Source organism: Diabrotica virgifera, chromosome 6, assembly GCF_917563875.1.
Source record: "Diabrotica virgifera virgifera chromosome 6, PGI_DIABVI_V3a".
NCBI classification, from domain to species: Eukaryota; Metazoa; Arthropoda; class Insecta; order Coleoptera; family Chrysomelidae; genus Diabrotica; species Diabrotica virgifera.
Genome location: NC_065448.1, coordinates 179,943,047 through 179,961,700, shown reverse-complemented (window position 1 = coordinate 179,961,700; position 18,654 = coordinate 179,943,047). Strand labels below are relative to the sequence as shown.

At 31.1% G+C, this 18,654-nt stretch overlaps 1 protein-coding gene across 4 annotated transcripts in view; it reads left to right on the top strand.

Moving 5' to 3' along the window:
- Positions 1 to 18,654, top strand: part of LOC114328180 (sodium-coupled monocarboxylate transporter 1) — a 542,514-nt gene that overhangs the window by 349,256 nt on the left and 174,604 nt on the right. The window lies entirely within an intron of this gene.

The window sequence follows — 18,654 nt, the reverse complement described above, 5'->3', positions numbered from 1 at the left end:
AAAGATATTGTTCTGTGATCTGAGCAGGTTGTTGCACTTTTTGGGAATTGCTACAAAGGTCTATTGCAGCCATTGTCTGGGGATTGTGGCAGTATGATATGTTAGATTAAAGAGTTTAACCATTACATCAATAACATCTTCATCAATAAGTTTTAATAATTCGATGGGCACATCATCTGGTCCAGTAGCTTTACCCCCTTTTGTGTTTTTAATGTGGCATAGATGAATTCTTCTCTTAATGTTGGTGGTCCGGTATCATCTGTGATTTCTAATGACATCTTTTCTCTTTCATCATTAAATAGTTGTTGGATGTAATTGGTCCAGTGACACAATCTCTCCTTCTTATCAGTAATAATGCCCCCTTAATCATTTTTAAGGATATTCGTTCTTGTGCTTTTTCCAGAATCTGTCATTTCTTTGATCTTTTTGTGTAAATTAAAGCTATCATACTTTTTACCCAGATCTTCTATTTCTTCGCATCTGTCGGATAGCCACCTCTCTTTTACTTCTCGAATGTTCTTTCTGATGTTTCTCTTAATTTATTTGTATTTATTCGGGTCTTTTGCATTATGTTTTCTTCGTTCTTCCAAAAGTTCAAGAATTTCTACTGTCATTCAAGGTTTTGTTTTTTCTCCAAGTGGTTTGAGGGTTTCTTTTCCAACTGACACTAGGGCATGTTGAATTTTTGCCCATTTTTGGTCAACAGTCAGTTTCCACACTATCTTCTTTGACTTTCCGTAAGTTCTCGTTTATTTTAAATTTCGGTTCCGCATATGTGTTGTCTTATTTGAGCCGCCTTGTATCCATGATTTTATTGGAGCTAGGGCTCTTTACCTTCTTTAGTTTCACTCTCATAGACAAAACAACAGGGTTGTGATCGGATGATCATATAGGAATAGTATAATATCTTCCTTTTGTATATACCTCCAAATTAATCATTTATTTTCCTTTTGTTTTTCACGTAAACAATTTGTATATACATATTATATATACAGTTTAAGTGGTACTTTATATTGATTATTCGTGGTTTAGTTTAATTCAAGTATTTAGCCTGTATATCATGTAGGCAGGCGCGGATACAGGGGGGGTCAAAGGGTTCATAAACCCCCCTATTGTATTTAGTATATAAGTATATTTTTTTATTATTTTTTTCTGTTAACTCTAAACTTTAAGCCATCAGTACAAGTACAACACTAAATTCTTCCAAAAGAAGCCATAAAATCTAATAAAACACCCTTCTCTGAAAAATAATCTGCATGCGCATTTGTTTGGGTACCGGTGGAACCATAAATAACGGAAATATTTTTTTCAATTCAAAGAAAAACAAAAATGATATTTTAAAATGCAAGTACATTACACTGGGTATAAACCTTATCTCATGAAAAGTCACGTTTCAAATTTGCGATACAATAAAGATATAAAAGTTTGTATTTTACTAGATAATCCATGCGTACCTACCCATTGATGGTAAAAAGGTTAATCTTTATGGTAAAGAACGACCAGTGAGATTAATAATCGTGAATTATCCTCAGAGTAAGTGTGAGTCGTATGGCTAAATCTGGAAAATATAATGTATTTGAGGTAAGGCTCCCCCCCCCCATTATGAATAGATCCGCGCCTGCATGTAGGTATATTTATAGCAAGATATAGAATTCGTACTTTGTTCTAATAAAAAAACTAATGTTACCTAGCAATAAAAATAGAAATAAAAAGTTTAATTAATTGTACGTAATTATTACAAAGATTTTATAATGTTGAATGTCAATTTTTTTCTTTTATGACCGTATTAACTAATTTTCGTAGTGTAACAATAAAATGCAAATCATAAATGCATTCTAATTCGGCAATCGGAATAATTAAACAAATAACGATTTATGGAAATTGTTATGGAAAGCCCACGGTTAGGGAGTATATATATTTAGATTAATTTCCCGATCCGGGAAATTTCGGGAAACTTTATCAGTTTCCTGCCAGTTAAACTCCTCCTTGATATTAGCAATCGTTAGTGTCAGACCTTTGGGAAGCATCACTATCCAGTCAATTCCTAAATAAACCAGGAAGGATCTGTTTTTAGGTGGATGTGAGAGGTGACATTTGGATTTTTGATAAAGTTAGGTGATAACTTCGTTAATAATAATTGACTTATGCTCCTTCTCAAATATGCCCGGAACATTAATAAAAAAAATAAAATATTTAAAAATTTCAAAAAATTTCGTTTTTTCTACTTTTTTTGCTTATAACTTTAAAACGATTCATTTTGGAACAAAGTCGTATAGGAATAAAACAAAGATAATTAAATTTTCTATCAGAAGCGATTGGTTAAAAATGTCTTAATTCAACACCCTTGCTGCAAAATAGCAATAAATATAAAATAAGGGGGCAAAACAAGCCTGTCTTTATTCAATGTTTTTCCATCACTTAACAATATCGCTGCGTCAAGTCTCTACACTTCCATGCATCAGAAGACGGTGATCGACTTCTTTAAGAATGCGTTTTAGTGCTGCAAACGTTCTCGTTTGCCGTACAAACTTTAGGACAATATTTTTGGACACAAGTTGACTACAAGAAAATCAACGTAAGTTTCTGTTTAACCATTATAAGCACTACATGGGTGAGTCATGAGGAACTGTACATACTCCTACCTCGTATAGATGCCCCTATGGGGAATAACAAATGACCATTAAAAAGTGTCTGCTCCCATTGTTTAATAATATACAGGGCGAGTTTCGCATTTTGACAGAAATTTGTATTCGTCATAATTTTTGAACGGTCAGATCGATGTGTCTCTTATTTTGGTCAATCGTTACACTATTACCACCTAATCAACTTATTTATTCAAAATAGAGAAAAATCAGGTCCGGCTTTAAAAAATTAGTTCGTTTGGGTCTTAGAAAAAATTTCACCCTGTATACGCTTTTTGAAAACTCTAATATGAATTTTACAAATTAGACAAATAGGCAATTAAAACGGCTTATTTATTTTTTCCCCACATGATTACTTAATTTTTTATAAAAAAAATCAAATTTGTAAAAATCGCTTTTATTACAAAAATTATTTTTTTTAAACAAATATTTAATTTATGTTACCACTCAATCAACTTTATAATTCAAACTAGAAAAAAATCAGGCCCGGCTTTAAGAAATTAGTTCCTTTGGGTCTTAGAAAAAATTTCACCCTGTATACGCTTTTTGAAAACTCTAATATGAATTTTACAAATTGGACAAATAGGCAATTAAAATGGCATATTTATTTTTTTCTCCACACGATTACTTAATTTTTTATTAAAAAATCAAATTTGTAAAAATCGCAATTTTACCATAAAAACAAAAAAAAATTAAACACCGTTTTTCTTAAAATTAAAAATTTCACCATATTTTTTTTCTATAACACGTTTAGATCTAGAACTTCCCATAACACTTCTCCTTGGACTCTATAGTTTAACATAGACGTGATCAAATAGATAAATTTTAAATTTTTTCACTTAATTTTTGCGATTTATCTTTGCAATTCACGAATCTTCACCTTTTATTTTTTAAATTCATAACTTTTACGAGAAGAAGACTTAAAGTCTACAACAATTTTCATAGTCTTCACAATGGTAGGAGATATGTGCTGTAAACATTTCAGAAAAAAAATGTTAAAATGAAACAGAGTTGTAGCGAGTTAAACCGTGATTTCATTTTTTTCTTCATTTTTAGGTTAAGATTCCGATTTTGAAAAATTTGATTTTTTAATAAAAAATTAAGTAATCGTGTGGAAAAAAAATAAATATGCCATTTTAATTGCCTATTTATCTAATTTGTAAAATTCATATTAGAGTTTTCAAAAAGCGTATACAGGGTGAAATTTTTTCTAAGACCAAAACGAACAAATTTTTTAAATCCGGGCCTGATTTTTTTCTAGTTTGAATAAATCAGTTGATTGGGTGGTAACATAAATTGAATATTTGTTTAAAAAAAAATTAATTTTTGTACTAAAAGTTAATTAGGTAACCGTGTGAGGAAAAAAATAATTACGCCATTTTAATTGCCTATTTGTCTAATTTGTAAAATGCATATTAGAGTTTTCAAAAAGCGTATACAGGGTGAAATTTTTTCTAAGACCCAAACGAACTAATTTTTTAAAGCCGGACCTGATTTTCTTCTATTTTGAATAAATCAGTTGATTGGGTGGTAATATAAATTAAATATTTGTTAAAAAAATAATAATTTTTGTAATAAAAGTTAATTTTTTTAAATCTATGGTTCACTTTACCAAACTTTTAATTCATGGTCAAATTTGATTTTTTTATAAAAAATTAAGTAATCGTGTGGGGAAAAAATAAATATGCCATTTTAATTGCCTATTTGTCTAATTTGTAAAATTCGTATTAAGAGTTTTCAAAAAGCGTATACAGGGTGAAATTTTTTCTAAGACCCAAAGGAACTAATTTCTTAAAGCCGGACCTGATTTTTTCTAGTTTAAATTAATTAGTTGATTGAGTGGTAACATAAATTAAATATTTGTTTAAAAAAAATAATTTTTGTAATAAAAGTTAATCTTTTTAAATCTATGGTTCACTTTACCAAACTTTTAATTCATAGTCAAATTTGATTTTTTTATAAAAAATTAAGTAATCGTTTGGGGAAAAAATAAATATGCCATTTTAATTGCCTATTTGTCTAATTTGTAAAATTCATATTAGAGTTTTCAAAAAGCGTATACAGGGTGAAATTTTTTCTAAGACCCAAACTAAGGACCCCAACTACTCTAATTTTTTAAAGCCGGACCTGATTTTTCTCTAGTTTAAATAAATCAGTTGATTAGGTGGTAATAGTGTAACGATTGACCAAAATAAGAGACACATCGATCTGACCGTTCAAAAATTATGACGATTACAAATTTCTGTCAAAATGCGAAACTCGCCCTGTATATTACTAAACAATGGGAGCAGACACTTTTTAATGGTCATTTGTTATTCCCCATAGGAGCCTCTATCGAGGTAGGAGTATGTACAGTTCCTCATACTCATGACTCACCCTGTATAAAGTATGTTTTTATTTTTAAGTTTTAAATGTTAAAGTCCTATTAATCCTACATTATTCAATATTCTGGATTTACTCTGCATAATAAACATGTTTTTTAAGTTTTTGTCTTGAATTTTTAAATTTTTTTCACTCTCCGTTGGTGCGGATTTGCCGAAGTTCGGATTATCGGGGTTCGAATTTGCGAGGGTTCTACTGTATTTAGCAATTATTTTTTTGCCAATTTTACCAAATTGGCCTCAATGTACCTAATAAATAGAAAATGGCTATTATCGGTGGGCGTATTTTATAAATTATAAGGTACATTCATATTTAACTGTATACAATATAATAATAAAACAATATATTAATATGTTATAATAAACTGCTCGTCAAAAGTTAGGGATATAGAAAACTATGCTACAAATGGTATTGTAGTCTTATGTTTTGTGAACATATTGTTTTTTTAATGTCCCTGATATCTTTAGAAAAAAAATGACGGTTTTGTAATTTAACATGCGTTTTAACCGAAACAAAAGTTTGAGACACCTTGTAGGGAGGAAAAGACACAAAGGCGATTATAGAGTATACCTCAATGTTATGTTGTAGTCTCATATTTTGTGAATATTTTATTTTTTTAATTTCTCTGATTTCTTTAATAACAAAAAAACTTCACGATATTACTCTTTAATAATATGTGTTTTAACTGACGAAATGCGTCACACATGTTAAACATAGAAAAATATATTAAAGAGTAATACCGTCTTGTTTTTTATTATTAAAGATATCAGAAAAATTAAAAAATACTCAGAAGATGTGAGACTACAACATAATATAGAGGTATATTCACCTTTGTGCCTTTTCCTCCCTACAAGGTGTCTTAAACTTTTGTTTCCGTTAAAACACATGTTAAATTACAAAACCGTCCATTTTTTTTGTTTTCAAAGATATCAGGGAAAATCAAACAACAACATGTTCACAAAACATAATACTACAATAAGATTCTAAATTATACTCACATTTCTACCTCGTTCTGCCTACGGGGTGTCTCAAACTTAACATAAGAAAAACATTTCTTTTCTTCCACCCGGTATAAGTACAAAAAATAAGTTTGAGTAAACCTTTACACAACTGTGTAAATACAAAAGAAAAATTTAAAATAATAAAAAAATAGCGGAATCCGTCTGTTCGCGAAAAAATCAACTAAGAAAACAGCAGCATAATTTTCTATATCCCTAACTTTTGACGAGCAGTTTATATTTAACACAATATAACTTTGTAAAATAAACACAAAACACAATCTTCTTCTTCAAGTGCCATCTCCGCTACGGAGGTTGGCAATCATCATAGCTATTTTAATGTTTGAGGCAGTAGCTCTAAATAGTTGTTTTGAGCTACATCCAAACCATTCTCTCCGAAAAAATCAACGTAAGAAAACAGCAGCATAATTTTCTATATCCCTAACTTTTGACGAGCAGTTTGTATTTAACACAATATAACTTTATAAAATAAACACAAAACACAATCTTTTTCTTCAAGTGCCATCTCCGCTACGGAGGTTGGCAATCATCATAGCTATTTTAATGTTTGAGGCAGTAGCTCTAAATAGTTGTTTTGAGCTACATCCAAACTATTCTCTCAGGTTGCTCAGCCATGAAATTCGACAAAACACAATATAAATTAAAAGGGAGGTTCCCTAGGTTGGCTGTATACCATATAGTTAAAAAACTCTAACAAGAAGTAAAACCACTTCTATGTAAATTGGTATATTTATTAAAACTTAAAAATCCCAATGGATTGAATAAAAATGTCCAATTCAGAACGTTTTCAGACCTATCGGTCCATCATCAGTGAATCTACAATAAAATAAGTAATCCCACTATTAGAATTGAAAGATGGTTGAAATTTTTAAAAGCTAAAAATGTGGTTAGATTACTTACGTGCATACTTGCTAAATAGCCCCAGAACCAAACAATGGTTGAATTTAAAATTCAATTTACATTATTTAAAAATAATATTAAACAGGCTAAACGCCGATGTTACAGGATATTGCCTATGGGAACATGGTGAAACCCTACCAAAACCTCAATCAACCATCTTAGGCCAACTTTGACTATAAAGTGACACTAATGACTAAGGAACTGTTTGAAGTGACATTGACAGTAGAGAAAAAGGTAGTCGATTTTCAATGTTAATTAACCAAAAGGTCATGACCCACAACAAATGATAAAGATTTTAATATCTGAAAAATGTCTAACATTTTAAATCTATTGGTTATTGAAAAGAAATTGTGATATACAAAATTAATTTAGAATATAAGATTATTTATATTGACTGTATACCATAACATTAGATTGATCAAATTGATAGAAAGAAAGTAAGCTGCTGTCAATAAAGATAAAAAGATAAAAATAGATGAAGGTGAGAAAAGAGAAAAATCAATATTAGTTGGAAAGTTATTGTACAAAATGAATAAATTGGTAGGCAATTTAATCTAGTCTATATTGTATTGGTGGTTGTATATGTAAAAGGAAAATATTGTTATTTAAAAATGCAAGTTTTTGTAAATAATGGATTTGAGTTAGGATACAGTCAAATAATTAAAAGTGTGTAATATGTGAATGAAAAAGAATTGTAATTATTATGAGATGGTTTATTTTTTTTATTTTATTTCAAAAGTTTTGAGAGAATTCTTGTGACAAAGTGTTGGTATGGGAAATTAGAGATAAAGTAATGTATGATTATAGCTGTTAAGTCCAGTTGATACAAAAATGAAATTAAAATGAAAATAATATTGAAAGTGTACTGAATAAAATAAAACCAAAGTAAGAAAAAGAATATAGATATAATTTAATTGTAATGATAATGGATCTGAATGTGAGAACTGAAATCAAGTGAATGGATGTTAGTTGGAGAGGTAAAAGTTTTCTTGGAAAAGGTCAAAGACAAAAAGCAGAGGGCTGTGGTGTAAGGTATAAAGACAAGAATTTTAAGGGAAAGAGAGGGATAAAGAAAAGATGAGGTGTGGAATTAAACTGAACGAAGTAATGAAATGAAAAAGAAGTAAAAAGATAGTAGGGTGAATTAATGAGGTGATGGTTAATAGGGTTCAATAGTTAATAATGTTATTCGGGTAAAGGAGTTTGGAAGCAGTGAAGGAAAGAGGAAATTTTGAAAAAGAAGAGAGAGTAAGTTGAAAGAGAAAGAATAGGATAAAAGAGGAAGTTGAAAAAATAGGAATTATGAGAATAATTGGCGGTGAATGGGGACAAAGTTGCGGTTAAGGGATGTTTGTCTATTGACACAGTTGGGACTCTTCTTCATGTCCTTGCCAATCTCCAAATCTTCGTATAAGTCTAAACGGAGTGTATTGTTTTGTTGAATATTGTGTATCAACTGGACACCTTCAGGAATCTTAAGTTCATGTTTATTGACTTTTAAATGGTGTGAAAAGGCAGAAGTGGTATCTCTCTTGCTGTGTTCAGCAGATCGGGTAGAAAGGGATCTGTAAGTTCTGCCGATGTAGGTGGCATCACAATCTGAACAAGAGAGTCTGTATACCCCACTCCGGTTCATATAATGGATAGGATCTTTGGTATTAGTTAAACTTTTGCTGAGAGTGTTATTAACTTTGAAAGATATTTTTATGTTGTCACAAGAATTTGAAATGATATGTTTGACTCTTTCAGATAATTTGGAGTTATTGAATGGTAAGGAGGCATAGATGGGAGTAGTTGTGGATGATGTAGAGAAAGCGGATTGTTGTAGTAATTTGAGTTCTCTTTTTTGTTGAAGTTTAGTGATAATGTCTGGGTCATAACCATTGTTGACTGCAATCTGTTTGATAATATTCAACTCTTTGTTGAATTCAGTTACGGATAAAGGAATAGAGTTTAATCTATGTATAAAACTGCGAAAAGCAGAGAGTTTATATGATAAAGGGTGATTAGAAGTAGAATGGATAACATGATCTGTCTGTGTTGGTTTACGGTAGATACCAAAGTTGAAGTGGTCATGTAGTCTGGTAATAGATAAATCCAGAAAGTTAATGGAGTTAGAAGATTCTAGTTCCATGGTAAAGGTGATATTAGGATGGATTTGATTTATTTTGTGAAGTAAGTTGTGAGCTGAATCAGAGTTACCAGAAATGAGGACTAAAATGTCATCAACATAACGGAACCAGTGTAAGATCTCTGGATTTTTTATGATATAGTTGGATTCTAAGTGATCCATAAAAACATCAGCTAAGAAAGGGGATAAGCAACTACCCATTGCTAAACCGTCAGGTTGTTGATAAAAGTTGTTATTAAAAACAAAGTAATCTTGAGATAGACAAATTTTGAGAATGTTTATAATAGACGAAGTGGTGGTGGAAGTGACAGAATTATTTAAGAGGAGTGAATTAACCAGACTAATCGATTCATTTTTTGGTACTGAAGTAAATAAATTGCTAACATCAAAAGAAAGCATAACAATATTTGGATTAAGATTGACAAGTTGAAGTTTTTCAACTAATTGGCGAGAATTCAAAACAGTAAACTGTGGGGTAAAGTTAATAAAGTTTTTAATGGTGTTAAGAATGAATTTAGATAAAATAGAAACTGGAGTGTTAATGAAGCTGACAACGGGACGAATAGGAATGTCAACTTTGTGTATCTTTGGTAAACCGTATAACCTGGGGGTGAGTGGATTTGATGGAATTTTAGTATATGGTGCTTCAAATTCAGAAAAGAATTCAGTAAATTGCTTTAAGTTGGTTTTCATCTTCGAAACAAAAGATTTAGAGGGATCAACAGGAAGCAAAGTAAAGTTATTGTTGTCTAGGAAAGAGGTGACTTTGTCAATGTATAATTGTTGGTCTAAAATAACAAGGCAGTTACCCTTATCTGCTTTGCTGAAGATGAGGTGGTGGTTTTGGATCTTATTTTTGATAGATTTGAGTGTGGAGAGAAGGGATTTAGACTTATTATATGAGAAATTGGGAAAAGAGAGAGATGAAGAAGTTTGTGTAGAAGTAGAAGGGGAACTGATGTTGGTAAGAGAGGAGTTATTGTTGGAAAGAAGTTTAGTTTTGAATTTGTTGATAGTTTGGATGCAAGAGTTTCTGATTGAAGTTTTTTGTGTGAGTGAAATGGAAAGATTCTGAATAACCATGTCGGTCTCTATGGAAAGACTCTCAAGATCTTTGATAGATAAATTGCTAGGAATGGAGTGTTTGAGGCCGAGGTTTAAGAGTTTTAATTCGTCATCAGAAAATTGGACATTTGAGAGATTTTTGATTCTTGGGTGGAATCGAAAATTGGAATAATTTTTATTACGAGAAGCTTTTTGTTGATCAAGTCTAATCTTATTGTTGATTAAGTGTTTTAATTTATTATTGACTCTATTAAATTTAACTGAATGTGAATGATCTACCTTATCCTGAACGTCTGACATAAAAGAATTAAGATTAATAAATTGTAAAGTTTCAAGTAGAGAATCATATGTTACCTTTAGCTTACATTCTATGTAGTTGAGTTTACTGTAATGTTTACAAATCTCTTTCTTCATGAGTTTAATCTGCATGGAGGTCCTGATGTTAGGATGTACATTATTGGATGTTCTAACTCTACAAAATGTTGGGAAGACTTTATGATGTAAACATCTTGAAATGAACCATATGTCCAGCTTTATGTTGCTCCGTTGTGTGGCTAATCGCAAGTATTGTAGCGCCAAGTTGACCATACTGTCATATATAAACTAAAAGGGAGGTTCCCTAGGTTGGCTGTATACCATATAGTTAAAAAACTCTAACAAGAAGTAAAACCACTTCTATGTAAATTGGTATATTTATTAAAACTTAAAAATCCCAATGGATTGAATAAAAATGTCCAATTCAGAACGTTTTCAGACCTATCGGTCCATCATCAGTGAATCTACAATAAAATAAGTAATCCCACTATTAGAATTGAAAGATGGTTGAAATTTTTAAAAGCTAAAAATGTGGTTAGATTACTTACGTGCATACTTGCTAAATAGCCCCAGAACCAAACAATGGTTGAATTTAAAATTCAATTTACATTATTTAAAAATAATATTAAACAGGCTAAACGCCGATGTTACAGGATATTGCCTATGGGAACATGGTGAAACCCTACCAAAACCTCAATCAACCATCTTAGGCCAACTTTGACTATAAAGTGACACTAATGACTAAGGAACTGTTTGAAGTGACATTGACAGTAGAGAAAAAGGTAGTCGATTTTCAATGTTAATTAACCAAAAGGTCATGACCCACAACAAATGATAAAGATTTTAATATCTGAAAAATGTCTAACATTTTAAATCTATTGGTTATTGAAAAGAAATTGTGATATACAAAATTAATTTAGAATATAAGATTATTTATATTGACTGTATACCATAACATTAGATTGATCAAATTGATAGAAAGAAAGTAAGCTGCTGTCAATAAAGATAAAAAGATAAAAATAGATGAAGGTGAGAAAAGAGAAAAATCAATATTAGTTGGAAAGTTATTGTACAAAATGAATAAATTGGTAGGCAATTTAATCTAGTCTATATTGTATTGGTGGTTGTATATGTAAAAGGAAAATATTGTTATTTAAAAATGCAAGTTTTTGTAAATAATGGATTTGAGTTAGGATACAGTCAAATAATTAAAAGTGTGTAATATGTGAATGAAAAAGAATTGTAATTATTATGAGATGGTTTATTTTTTTTATTTTATTTCAAAAGTTTTGAGAGAATTCTTGTGACAAAGTGTTGGTATGGGAAATTAGAGATAAAGTAATGTATGATTATAGCTGTTAAGTCCAGTTGATACAAAAATGAAATTAAAATGAAAATAATATTGAAAGTGTACTGAATAAAATAAAACCAAAGTAAGAAAAAGAATATAGATATAATTTAATTGTAATGATAATGGATCTGAATGTGAGAACTGAAATCAAGTGAATGGATGTTAGTTGGAGAGGTAAAAGTTTTCTTGGAAAAGGTCAAAGACAAAAAGCAGAGGGCTGTGGTGTAAGGTATAAAGACAAGAATTTTAAGGGAAAGAGAGGGATAAAGAAAAGATGAGGTGTGGAATTAAACTGAACGAAGTAATGAAATGAAAAAGAAGTAAAAAGATAGTAGGGTGAATTAATGAGGTGATGGTTAATAGGGTTCAATAGTTAATAATGTTATTCGGGTAAAGGAGTTTGGAAGCAGTGAAGGAAAGAGGAAATTTTGAAAAAGAAGAGAGAGTAAGTTGAAAGAGAAAGAATAGGATAAAAGAGGAAGTTGAAAAAATAGGAATTATGAGAATAATTGGCGGTGAATGGGGACAAAGTTGCGGTTAAGGGATGTTTGTCTATTGACACAGTTGGGACTCTTCTTCATGTCCTTGCCAATCTCCAAATCTTCGTATAAGTCTAAACGGAGTGTATTGTTTTGTTGAATATTGTGTATCAACTGGACACCTTCAGGAATCTTAAGTTCATGTTTATTGACTTTTAAATGGTGTGAAAAGGCAGAAGTGGTATCTCTCTTGCTGTGTTCAGCAGATCGGGTAGAAAGGGATCTGTAAGTTCTGCCGATGTAGGTGGCATCACAATCTGAACAAGAGAGTCTGTATACCCCACTCCGGTTCATATAATGGATAGGATCTTTGGTATTAGTTAAACTTTTGCTGAGAGTGTTATTAACTTTGAAAGATATTTTTATGTTGTCACAAGAATTTGAAATGATATGTTTGACTCTTTCAGATAATTTGGAGTTATTGAATGGTAAGGAGGCATAGATGGGAGTAGTTGTGGATGATGTAGAGAAAGCGGATTGTTGTAGTAATTTGAGTTCTCTTTTTTGTTGAAGTTTAGTGATAATGTCTGGGTCATAACCATTGTTGACTGCAATCTGTTTGATAATATTCAACTCTTTGTTGAATTCAGTTACGGATAAAGGAATAGAGTTTAATCTATGTATAAAACTGCGAAAAGCAGAGAGTTTATATGATAAAGGGTGATTAGAAGTAGAATGGATAACATGATCTGTCTGTGTTGGTTTACGGTAGATACCAAAGTTGAAGTGGTCATGTAGTCTGGTAATAGATAAATCCAGAAAGTTAATGGAGTTAGAAGATTCTAGTTCCATGGTAAAGGTGATATTAGGATGGATTTGATTTATTTTGTGAAGTAAGTTGTGAGCTGAATCAGAGTTACCAGAAATGAGGACTAAAATGTCATCAACATAACGGAACCAGTGTAAGATCTCTGGATTTTTTATGATATAGTTGGATTCTAAGTGATCCATAAAAACATCAGCTAAGAAAGGGGATAAGCAACTACCCATTGCTAAACCGTCAGGTTGTTGATAAAAGTTGTTATTAAAAACAAAGTAATCTTGAGATAGACAAATTTTGAGAATGTTTATAATAGACGAAGTGGTGGTGGAAGTGACAGAATTATTTAAGAGGAGTGAATTAACCAGACTAATCGATTCATTTTTTGGTACTGAAGTAAATAAATTGCTAACATCAAAAGAAAGCATAACAATATTTGGATTAAGATTGACAAGTTGAAGTTTTTCAACTAATTGGCGAGAATTCAAAACAGTAAACTGTGGGGTAAAGTTAATAAAGTTTTTAATGGTGTTAAGAATGAATTTAGATAAAATAGAAACTGGAGTGTTAATGAAGCTGACAACGGGACGAATAGGAATGTCAACTTTGTGTATCTTTGGTAAACCGTATAACCTGGGGGTGAGTGGATTTGATGGAATTTTAGTATATGGTGCTTCAAATTCAGAAAAGAATTCAGTAAATTGCTTTAAGTTGGTTTTCATCTTCGAAACAAAAGATTTAGAGGGATCAACAGGAAGCAAAGTAAAGTTATTGTTGTCTAGGAAAGAGGTGACTTTGTCAATGTATAATTGTTGGTCTAAAATAACAAGGCAGTTACCCTTATCTGCTTTGCTGAAGATGAGGTGGTGGTTTTGGATCTTATTTTTGATAGATTTGAGTGTGGAGAGAAGGGATTTAGACTTATTATATGAGAAATTGGGAAAAGAGAGAGATGAAGAAGTTTGTGTAGAAGTAGAAGGGGAACTGATGTTGGTAAGAGAGGAGTTATTGTTGGAAAGAAGTTTAGTTTTGAATTTGTTGATAGTTTGGATGCAAGAGTTTCTGATTGAAGTTTTTTGTGTGAGTGAAATGGAAAGATTCTGAATAACCATGTCGGTCTCTATGGAAAGACTCTCAAGATCTTTGATAGATAAATTGCTAGGAATGGAGTGTTTGAGGCCGAGGTTTAAGAGTTTTAATTCGTCATCAGAAAATTGGACATTTGAGAGATTTTTGATTCTTGGGTGGAATCGAAAATTGGAATAATTTTTATTACGAGAAGCTTTTTGTTGATCAAGTCTAATCTTATTGTTGATTAAGTGTTTTAATTTATTATTGACTCTATTAAATTTAACTGAATGTGAATGATCTACCTTATCCTGAACGTCTGACATAAAAGAATTAAGATTAATAAATTGTAAAGTTTCAAGTAGAGAATCATATGTTACCTTTAGCTTACATTCTATGTAGTTGAGTTTACTGTAATGTTTACAAATCTCTTTCTTCATGAGTTTAATCTGCATGGAGGTCCTGATGTTAGGATGTACATTATTGGATGTTCTAACTCTACAAAATGTTGGGAAGACTTTATGATGTAAACATCTTGAAATGAACCATATGTCCAGCTTTATGTTGCTCCGTTGTGTGGCTAATCGCAAGTATTGTAGCGCCAAGTTGACCATACTGTCATATATAAACTAAAAGGGAGGTTCCCTAGGTTGGCTGTATACCATATAGTTAAAAAACTCTAACAAGAAGTAAAACCACTTCTATGTAAATTGGTATATTTATTAAAACTTAAAAATCCCAATGGATTGAATAAAAATGTCCAATTCAGAACGTTTTCAGACCTATCGGTCCATCATCAGTGAATCTACAATAAAATAAGTAATCCCACTATTAGAATTGAAAGATGGTTGAAATTTTTAAAAGCTAAAAATGTGGTTAGATTACTTACGTGCATACTTGCTAAATAGCCCCAGAACCAAACAATGGTTGAATTTAAAATTCAATTTACATTATTTAAAAATAATATTAAACAGGCTAAACGCCGATGTTACAGGATATTGCCTATGGGAACATGGTGAAACCCTACCAAAACCTCAATCAACCATCTTAGGCCAACTTTGACTATAAAGTGACACTAATGACTAAGGAACTGTTTGAAGTGACATTGACAGTAGAGAAAAAGGTAGTCGATTTTCAATGTTAATTAACCAAAAGGTCATGACCCACAACAAATGATAAAGATTTTAATATCTGAAAAATGTCTAACATTTTAAATCTATTGGTTATTGAAAAGAAATTGTGATATACAAAATTAATTTAGAATATAAGATTATTTATATTGACTGTATACCATAACATTAGATTGATCAAATTGATAGAAAGAAAGTAAGCTGCTGTCAATAAAGATAAAAAGATAAAAATAGATGAAGGTGAGAAAAGAGAAAAATCAATATTAGTTGGAAAGTTATTGTACAAAATGAATAAATTGGTAGGCAATTTAATCTAGTCTATATTGTATTGGTGGTTGTATATGTAAAAGGAAAATATTGTTATTTAAAAATGCAAGTTTTTGTAAATAATGGATTTGAGTTAGGATACAGTCAAATAATTAAAAGTGTGTAATATGTGAATGAAAAAGAATTGTAATTATTATGAGATGGTTTATTTTTTTTATTTTATTTCAAAAGTTTTGAGAGAATTCTTGTGACAAAGTGTTGGTATGGGAAATTAGAGATAAAGTAATGTATGATTATAGCTGTTAAGTCCAGTTGATACAAAAATGAAATTAAAATGAAAATAATATTGAAAGTGTACTGAATAAAATAAAACCAAAGTAAGAAAAAGAATATAGATATAATTTAATTGTAATGATAATGGATCTGAATGTGAGAACTGAAATCAAGTGAATGGATGTTAGTTGGAGAGGTAAAAGTTTTCTTGGAAAAGGTCAAAGACAAAAAGCAGAGGGCTGTGGTGTAAGGTATAAAGACAAGAATTTTAAGGGAAAGAGAGGGATAAAGAAAAGATGAGGTGTGGAATTAAACTGAACGAAGTAATGAAATGAAAAAGAAGTAAAAAGATAGTAGGGTGAATTAATGAGGTGATGGTTAATAGGGTTCAATAGTTAATAATGTTATTCGGGTAAAGGAGTTTGGAAGCAGTGAAGGAAAGAGGAAATTTTGAAAAAGAAGAGAGAGTAAGTTGAAAGAGAAAGAATAGGATAAAAGAGGAAGTTGAAAAAATAGGAATTATGAGAATAATTGGCGGTGAATGGGGACAAAGTTGCGGTTAAGGGATGTTTGTCTATTGACACAGTTGGGACTCTTCTTCATGTCCTTGCCAATCTCCAAATCTTCGTATAAGTCTAAACGGAGTGTATTGTTTTGTTGAATATTGTGTATCAACTGGACACCTTCAGGAATCTTAAGTTCATGTTTATTGACTTTTAAATGGTGTGAAAAGGCAGAAGTGGTATCTCTCTTGCTGTGTTCAGCAGATCGGGTAGAAAGGGATCTGTAAGTTCTGCCGATGTAGGTGGCATCACAATCTGAACAAGAGAGTCTGTATACCCCACTCCGGTTCATATAATGGATAGGATCTTTGGTATTAGTTAAACTTTTGCTGAGAGTGTTATTAACTTTGAAAGATATTTTTATGTTGTCACAAGAATTTGAAATGATATGTTTGACTCTTTCAGATAATTTGGAGTTATTGAATGGTAAGGAGGCATAGATGGGAGTAGTTGTGGATGATGTAGAGAAAGCGGATTGTTGTAGTAATTTGAGTTCTCTTTTTTGTTGAAGTTTAGTGATAATGTCTGGGTCATAACCATTGTTGACTGCAATCTGTTTGATAATATTCAACTCTTTGTTGAATTCAGTTACGGATAAAGGAATAGAGTTTAATCTATGTATAAAACTGCGAAAAGCAGAGAGTTTATATGATAAAGGGTGATTAGAAGTAGAATGGATAACATGATCTGTCTGTGTTGGTTTACGGTAGATACCAAAGTTGAAGTGGTCATGTAGTCTGGTAATAGATAAATCCAGAAAGTTAATGGAGTTAGAAGATTCTAGTTCCATGGTAAAGGTGATATTAGGATGGATTTGATTTATTTTGTGAAGTAAGTTGTGAGCTGAATCAGAGTTACCAGAAATGAGGACTAAAATGTCATCAACATAACGGAACCAGTGTAAGATCTCTGGATTTTTTATGATATAGTTGGATTCTAAGTGATCCATAAAAACATCAGCTAAGAAAGGGGATAAGCAACTACCCATTGCTAAACCGTCAGGTTGTTGATAAAAGTTGTTATTAAAAACAAAGTAATCTTGAGATAGACAAATTTTGAGAATGTTTATAATAGACGAAGTGGTGGTGGAAGTGACAGAATTATTTAAGAGGAGTGAATTAACCAGACTAATCGATTCATTTTTTGGTACTGAAGTAAATAAATTGCTAACATCAAAAGAAAGCATAACAATATTTGGATTAAGATTGACAAGTTGAAGTTTTTCAACTAATTGGCGAGAATTCAAAACAGTAAACTGTGGGGTAAAGTTAATAAAGTTTTTAATGGTGTTAAGAATGAATTTAGATAAAATAGAAACTGGAGTGTTAATGAAGCTGACAACGGGACGAATAGGAATGTCAACTTTGTGTATCTTTGGTAAACCGTATAACCTGGGGGTGAGTGGATTTGATGGAATTTTAGTATATGGTGCTTCAAATTCAGAAAAGAATTCAGTAAATTGCTTTAAGTTGGTTTTCATCTTCGAAACAAAAGATTTAGAGGGATCAACAGGAAGCAAAGTAAAGTTATTGTTGTCTAGGAAAGAGGTGACTTTGTCAATGTATAATTGTTGGTCTAAAATAACAAGGCAGTTACCCTTATCTGCTTTGCTGAAGATGAGGTGGTGGTTTTGGATCTTATTTTTGATAGATTTGAGTGTGGAGAGAAGGGATTTAGACTTATTATATGAGAAATTGGGAAAAGAGAGAGATGAAGAAGTTTGTGTAGAAGTAGAAGGGGAACTGATGTTGGTAAGAGAGGAGTTATTGTTGGAAAGAAGTTTAGTTTTGAATTTGTTGATAGTTTGGATGCAAGAGTTTCTGATTGAAGTTTTTTGTGTGAGTGAAATGGAAAGATTCTGAATAACCATGTCGGTCTCTATGGAAAGACTCTCAAGATCTTTGATAGATAAATTGCTAGGAATGGAGTGTTTGAGGCCGAGGTTTAAGAGTTTTTAATTCGTCATCAGAAAATTGGACATTTGAGAGATTTTTGATTCTTGGGTGGAATCGAAAATTGGAATAATTTTTATTACGAGAAGCTTTTTGTTGATCAAGTCTAATCTTATTGTTGATTAAGTGTTTTAATTTATTATTGACTCTATTAAATTTAACTGAATGTGAATGATCTACCTTATCCTGAACGTCTGACATAAAAGAATTAAGATTAATAAATTGTAAAGTTTCAAGTAGAGAATCATATGTTACCTTTAGCTTACATTCTATGTAGTTGAGTTTACTGTAATGTTT